This window comes from Bos indicus, chromosome 25 (assembly GCF_029378745.1).
Source record: "Bos indicus isolate NIAB-ARS_2022 breed Sahiwal x Tharparkar chromosome 25, NIAB-ARS_B.indTharparkar_mat_pri_1.0, whole genome shotgun sequence".
In the NCBI taxonomy this organism is placed as follows: Eukaryota; Metazoa; Chordata; class Mammalia; order Artiodactyla; family Bovidae; genus Bos; species Bos indicus.
Genome location: NC_091784.1, coordinates 670,580 through 678,502, shown reverse-complemented (window position 1 = coordinate 678,502; position 7,923 = coordinate 670,580). Strand labels below are relative to the sequence as shown.

Genomic DNA, 7,923 nt, shown 5'->3' with positions numbered 1-7,923 from the left:
TACTTTGGGTGAGGAATTTTTTAAAAAGATGCTTACAATATATGCCATTCTTATCTCTCTTGTTAATAAGTACAAGTACTAGGAAATAAAGAGGCCAGAATATATTGCTTCATTTCACAGAGACATCATTCATACAAATCTCTCTCTCTCGGAATGAGGCTTAAAGTAAGACATTATTCTGCCTGCCTCATTCAGTCTGGATTCATGAGCAGTTCAGGTTGTGGGGTGGTGGTTGCTTTTCGCTAGTAAATCACACTGTATGAGAAAACTCATATACTGATTTTAATTCCTATTGCGTGGGGATTTCTTATGTTATGTCGGTTCAGTTCAGTTCAGTCACTCAGTCCTGTCCGACTCTTCGTGATCCCATGAATCGCAGCACGCCAGGCCTCCCTGTCCATCACCAACTCCTGGACTTCACTTAGACTCATGTCCATCGAGTCAGTCATGCCATCCAGCCATCTCATCCTCTGTCGTCCCCTTCTCCTCTTGCCCCCAGTCCCTCCCAGCATCGGAGTCTTTTCCAAAGAGTCAACTCTTTGCATGAGGTGGCCAAAGTACTGGAGTTTCAGCTTTAGCATCATTCTTTCCAAAGAAATCCCAGGGCTGATCTCGTTCAGAATGGACTGGTTGGATCTCCTTGCAGTCCAAGGGACTCTCAGGAGTCTTCTCCAACACCACAGTTCAAAAGCATCAATTCTTCGGTGCTCAGCCTTCTTCATGGTCCAACTCTCACATCCATACATGACTACAGGAAAAACCATAGCCTTGACTAGACGGACCTTTGTTGGCAAAGTAATGTCTCTGCTTTTGAATATGCTATCTAGGTTGTTCATAACTTTTCTTCCAAGGAGTAAGCGTCTTTTAATTTCATGGCCGCAGTCACCATCTGCAGTGATTTTGGAGCCCCCCAAAATAAAGTCTGATACTGTTTCCACTATTTCCCCATCTATTTCCCATGAAGTGATGGGAGCAGATGCCGTGATCTTCGTTTTCTGCGTGTCGAGCTTTAAGCCAACTTTTTCACTCTCCACTTTCACTTTCATCAAGAGGTTTTTTAGTTCCTCTTCACTTTCTACCATAAGGGTGGTGTCATCTGCATATCTGAGGTTACTGATATTATCCCGGCAATCTTGATTCCAGCTTGTGTTTCTTCCAGTCCAGCATTTCTCATGATGTACTCTGCATAGAAATTAAATAAGCAGGGTGACAATATACAGCCTTGATGTACTCCTTTTCCTATTTGGAACCAGTCTGTTTTTCCATGTCCAGTTCTAACTGTTGCTTCCTGACCTGCATACAGATTTCTCAAGAGGCAGGTCAGGGGTTCTGGTATTCCCATCTCTTTCAGAATTTTATACAGTTTATTGTGATCCATGCAGTCAAAGGCTTTGGCATAGTCAATAAAGCAGAAATAGATGTTTTTTCTGGAACTCTCTTGCTTTTTCGATGATCCAGCAGATGTTGGCAATTTGATCTCTGGTTCCTCTGCCTTTTCTAAAACCAGCTTGAACATCTGGAAGTTCACGGTTCGTGTATTGCTGAAGCCTGGCTTGGAGAATTTTGAGCATTACTTTACTAGCACGTGAGATGAGTGCAATTGTGCGGTAGTTTGAGCATTCTTTGGCATTGCTTTCTTTGGGATTGGAATGAAAACTGACCTTTTCCAGTCCTGTGGCCACTGCTGAGTTTTCCAAATTTGCTGGCATATTGAGTGCAGCACTTTCACAGCATCATCTTTCAGGATTTGAAATAGCTCCTCTGGAATTCCATCACCTCCACTAGCTTTGTTCGTAGTGATGCTTTCTAAGGCCCACTTGACTTCACATTCCAGGATGTCTGGCTCTAGGTCAGTGATCACACCGTCGTGATTATCTGGGTCGTGAAGATCTTTTCTGTACAGTTCTTCTATGTATTCTTGCCACCTCTTCTTAATATCTGCTGCTTCTGTTAGGTCCATACCATTTCTGTCCTTTATCAAGCCCATCTTTGCATGAAATGTCCCCTTGGTATCTCTCATTTTCTTGAAGAGATCTCTAGTCTTTCCCATTCTGTTGTTTTCCTGTATTTCTTTGCATTGATCGCTGAGGAAGGCTTGCTTATCTCTCCTTGCTGTTCTTTGGAACTCTGCATTCAGATGCTTATATCTTTCCTTATCTCCTTTGCTTTTCACTTCTCTTCTTTTTACAGCTAAGTCATACAGTGACTCACTTAGTGGCTCAGTCACACACTTGAGAATGTAAGGAACAACACTTCTTGAAACAGGCAATATCGAAAACAATAGCAGTAATAGTAGAATCATAAGAAGTTAAGTCAAGAGCTTCTATTAGGTGTAGCCCAGTGACATCTCCATGTCATCTGACTTAGTTTGCTAAATGACTATAGCTTGCTGTTGATATCCTGGTTGTAGATCCTGAGCATCTGATCTTTATTCAAAGACTGGTTATTGAGATAAGCTTTAGAAACAAACTCAGAATGTCCTTTTTAACAACTTAATTCAACCTCTTAGCAATGCAACATAACCACAAGGAACTATCTAAGGAGTGAGTCTTAGTAAATACAGACCTTAATTAAAAAAACTGGCACTTAATATTCAGTGAAACATAATAGATGCCATAGGCCTGACATCAGTTAGGTGGATTTTTCTTTTAGAGCTCCCCAGTATACGTTGAGATTTCTGTATATGTCGGGAGACAGTCTTTTTATTTACCTGATAAGGCTGTTCAGAACCCAAGTGTCTCCAGTTTCTGGAGGGATGAGGCAGAGAGAAAAAAGGTATAATTTTACCCATAGGAGTAAATCAGTAGATTGTTTTAAACGATCAGTAACTCGAGGAGAAGTGCTTCTTTATATCTGAAAACACAGAGTAAAAGTCAACAATATGTCAGACAAAAAGTCGTGAAAATTGTGGTCATATTTAGCAGTCTACTCCATCCCATGCAATTGATCCCTTTGTTCTGCTGTCCTTGCCCAATGACCAAGGACATCAGTGAAAGCAATAGTCTCGAAGAGACTCATGAAGTTTTTGTGAACGTCTGTATGACCTGTCCAGCAAAGTGGGTGCCCTGATCACTGGAGATTGTGGAAAGCACCTTTGAACCATTTTTTTCTATTCTGAGATATTAATCCTGAAGCCAGGAAAGGCATTATCAAATAAAAATGAGGTTTGTCAGGGAGCCAGGTAAAGCCAAGTGGCCATCTTGGACCTCTCATAGCCCCAACTCTTTGGTTTATGGCCATTTTAAATCCATTTTAAATTCCCTGAAGACGTGTTAACTTTTGTAGAAGCAGAATGAGCTTTGTTCATATGTGCTGTAGTCTGTTCTCAAAAGTCACATTCCAAGAAAACTTTGTTCTTTTAATCAGTGAGAGAAAACCAAATTCCAGTTTGGTAACAGCTTATATTCACTGTGAAACAATAGTTATTCACTTAGTCATAGTAACAATAAGACTTCAAAGGCAGTTTAATGTCTTAACAAACTTGTAGCATGCACAAAACTCTTCTTTCACTTGCAACACACCTGTTTACACTTTCTGTATTCATCACTTCATTTGTGCATTTAGAGGACAGCCACCTGTACGTTTAGACTTACTTTGCTTTCCCTTAATAGAATGGAATTCCATTCCTTATTACTTTTTATTGAAAACACACATCTTACTTTTCTTCAGAAACCATGGCTTGTACTTTACATCATCATTCTGTAGATTGGTAAGGATAAATCACCCAAAGTTATATCATTTATAAAAGTATCTTCACAATGCCTCTGTTAATTAGATCAATAAACAAACATCAATATCATGTATCAATTCAGTAATGATTATTTCCCAGATCACACAAGCCTCAAATTCATTTACTTTAATTTTCTTGAATTTAGAATTGTTTGATTTGTAAGCACTGACTTCTCTTTAGGCCAATTAATTAGAGCTCATTGAACCACTTAGCCTTTAGCAATTTTTTCCAAGGATGGAGACATACACCGAGACACACACAAATCTGGACAGACAGAAACCTCACAGTTTTCCACCTGAAATTTAAAATGTCTCTTTGTCCCTTTTATTTTCTTGGCTTGAGTTCCAGCTCATGGCTGGAGTCCCAGATAGAGTGGGCTGTGTATCTCAAGGACATGATAAGAGTTAACTCAGGTTTTTCCCCAGGCATGTTTCTGTTTCTCAGGCAGGATCAGAGCTCCCCAAAAGCGTATTTTCACAAGTCAAATTTTAGTAATTACATGTGCAAAAAGAACCAGTTTTGCAATTTCAAAAAGATTCCATTTTACCTAGTTTTCTCCAGAGTCTAAAGAATACACGTGGCCATTCAGGGTTCAAAATGTCATTTCTCCTTCATGTAGTCATAGCTTCATAGCTAAACTTTAAACCAGAGAGTGCTCAAATTGGTTCTGATGACAGGGGTAGACTGATCGATAAGATGTCCCAGCAGGGATTCTCTCTCTGGGCAGGTGAGGTCTTCTCTTAAAGCAAGGAAACCCCATATATAAGGGATTTTTAGGCCTTGAGGATCAAAATTATCCCAGTTTTTCAAGATATTATTCAAGGGGGGTGGTTCTGGACTGTTAGGCCCCATCTGTAAGAGAGAAAAAAGCAGTGCCCAGTGCCATGGCTTTTTTTCTACCAGAGGTGTCTGCCCCTGCTCTAGACGGGGTTGGAGACTGATTTTCCACCTAAGCTTCCTTCCCTGGCCAGAGCTAACCTGTCTCTTACAGGTGAAGGTGTCCTACTCCCAACCCCCCTCGTTCTACCACCCAGGCATGGTGGAGATGCACCAGGGTTAGACCTGATGGCATCCCAGATTGATGTCCAGGTCCTCACCATTAAAACCTTGGTTTGATTTCCCTTTTATTCCGGCACCACCTGGGGTGGAACAGAGTAGTTTTCCGGATGCTTGCCAAGCCAAGACCACTAGGGGAAGCACCCAACTTCTGTGTACCTGCGCACATTCCTCATAACAGTATAAGTGGCAAGTCATAAAGGGATGAACAGAAAACCCAAGACATCCTCCTGAGAGTGGCCACACGAGTCTATTTAATAACAAAAGAGGCGATGGAGGGCCCGCCTGCGAGGAAAAACTAATCTTTCATATTCATGGAGTGCCAACATCATCCTTTTTATTCCTGTCCATCAGACTGTACAAAAAGAATACCTAAGGAGTTGAGACAAGAGCCACTGGAGGGCTTCGTCTGCTCTGCTAAGAGCTAGCGTTACTAAGGGAAGAAGCCCAATGCACTTTCAATCTGCCCAAATCTGGGGTGTCCCAATCTGTGTCCTCAGGAATCTCATGCTCACCAGCAATGCCTCAATCCATATAGTCCAGAGGCATAGCCATGACAAGAACTTGCCTGTGTGTCTGTGGGATCAGGATGGTGATTTCCAGTCTGAGAGATGTCCCTGGAGCTAGAGCTCCAGCTAGCTCCCTAAAGTGCTCCTGTCTGCAGTGTCCTGTAAAACTTGGAGTGGGGGCCTTGCTAGAAAAGCACAATAACAGCATGGATTGCAAGTCCCTTGAAAGTCTACAATCTGGCACACAAGGTTAACAACTTTAATTCCCCAAGCAGATATAAAATGGTCAGAGGGACCAGGAAAAGCTGACTGGGGAAAAGAAATTCAGTCCACATGCTTCTGATTTAGTAAAGTAGCTGCTGCTGCTGCTGCTAAGTTGCTTCAGTCATGTCTGACTCTGTGAGACCCCAGAGTTGGCAGCCCACCAGGCTCCCCCGCCCCTGGGATTCTCCAAGCAAGAGTACTGTAGTGGATTGCCCTTTCCTTCTCCAATGCAGGAAAGTGAAAAGGGAAAGTGAAGTCACTCAGTCGTGTCCAACTCTTAGCGACCCCATGCACTGCAGCCTACCAGGCTCCTCCGCCCATGGGATTTTCCAGGCAAGAGTACTGGAGTGGGGTGCCATTGCCTTCTCCGTAGTAAAGTAGAGACCACAGTAAAAGAGCAAAAGAATCTCAACTCTGAGTGTTCTTACCTTGTCTTGAAGATCTTGGACAAGCCCCCAAGATGATAACCTAGCAGTCAACGGTGACCGATGCCACTGGATTCATGGTGTCTAAGAAGAAGATATTACTCTGGGGCCAAAGACAGTCTCAGTCACTCAGAGCTTTGTGTATATTTTATTTAAAGTGAAGGTGACAGAAAAAGCTTCTGACACAGACATCAGAAGGGGCTCACTAATTTAAGTGGGGCCATATATACTTCTCAACTAGCCTCTGAGAATAGGCAAAAAACATCTCAAGGATGTGAGCGTTTTGCCCAGACCCTTTCCTATAGCATACATCCAAAGCTCAAAAACAGGAATGTCCTTGAACCTGAGATACTGCTCCCTACAATGCCTACTTGTCTTAGGCAAAAGAATGTGAAAAAGAAAGCAAGTTTGCCTCCTCCTTAAAGGGGCTTTAGGCTTGGACTCTTTATCAACCTGCTGGGACAGGTAAGTATACAGTTAAACTCAGAAAACTCTAATGTTGTAATGGTGGTGAGTAAAGCATTTGTATAACATACCACTGATAACTCATATAAGTATATCTCTTATAAATTCAGTATGAAGGTCAAAAGATAAAATATCAAAATAATGATAACTACAAAATGAAATAATGGAACCATGTTTGAAGAATTAGATGACAGTATGATACGAAGTCAACAAACCTAGAGACTCAATGAAGAGCTACAAATTATTTTTTTTTAAGGAAACTAACATAAATTCTGGATTTGAAAACTAAAATAATTGAAATGAAAAATTGATAGGTTCAACAGCACATTTGAGATGCTAGCAGAAATAATCCATAAACTTGAAGATGAATTCATAGAAATCAATGTAAAAATAAAGAGAAAAAAATGTTGAGGGAAAATGATCTAAGGCATCCATTCATTACACCATCAAGTATGGAAGGAGAGAGACTCTCAGAAAGCAGGGAGAGAAAGGGGAGGGAGTAAAATCACTTGTAGATGGAATGGCTTACCGGCAGGTCAGAGCGAAACGGAGGTGCAGCGCAGGGCTCTTAGGGCGCCGGGCAGCAGCAGCCTCCGTCTAAGGCCACAGCACCCTGAACGCGCCCTATCTCATCTGATCTCGGAAGCTAAGCAGGGTCGGGCCTGGTTAGTACTTGGGTGGGAGACCGCCTGGGCATACTGGGTGCTGTAGGCTCTTTGCCTTCCCTCTCCTTTAGCCCCGGCCCCACGTCCCAACTCTTGGGCTCCCGCAGCCCCAGCCCCTCCTGGGGGTGGGTGGCCAGGGCACCGACTCCCGCTGCAGACCTGGGTTGCCTCCGCGCAGCCCGCGAGCCCCTCCGCATTTGGCTTCCAGGAAACCAGACGACCGTCCCGTGGGTCTCCGTCTGGGGCTCCCTTGGCGTGCCTCAGGCAATCCTGGGGGGCTGCACCAACTCCAGCCCCAGCCCCAGCCCCAGCCCCACACACCCCCACACCACCCCCCCATCCTCGCAGGCGAACGCCCGAGCTCGCGCGCACCCGCGCGCACACACAGATATATGTGCACAGACGGTGCATGTATCTTGTTCAGTTATACTTTTGGTGGATATATGCCTGGGAGTGGGACTGCTGAATCATATGGTACTTCTAGTTTTAGTTCCTTCAGGAACCTCCATACTCTTTTCCATAGTGGCTCTACCAACTCACATTCCTACTAACGGTGGAGGTGAGTTCCCTTTTCTCCACATCCTCTCCAGCATTTGTTATCTACAGACTTTTCCATGAGGACCATTCTGACTAATGTGAAGTGGAACCTCGTTGTAGTTTGGAGTTGAGTCTGTCCAATCATGAGTGATGTGGAGCAAGATGACCTTTTGGAAATGCAGATGTAATTCTATCACCTCCCTGCTCCAAGTGCTCTTGTATTTTCCCATCATAGAGAAGATATGACCAAATCCCTTCATTGCTTGGTCCCC

The 7,923-nt window shown here is 43.3% G+C and overlaps 1 pseudogene; it reads left to right on the top strand.

The window, feature by feature from the left end:
* The first annotated feature begins 7,044 nt into the window (after positions 1 to 7,044).
* On the top strand, positions 7,045 to 7,163 carry LOC139179851 (5S ribosomal RNA; annotated as a pseudogene).
* The last annotated feature ends 760 nt before the right edge of the window (positions 7,164 to 7,923 follow it).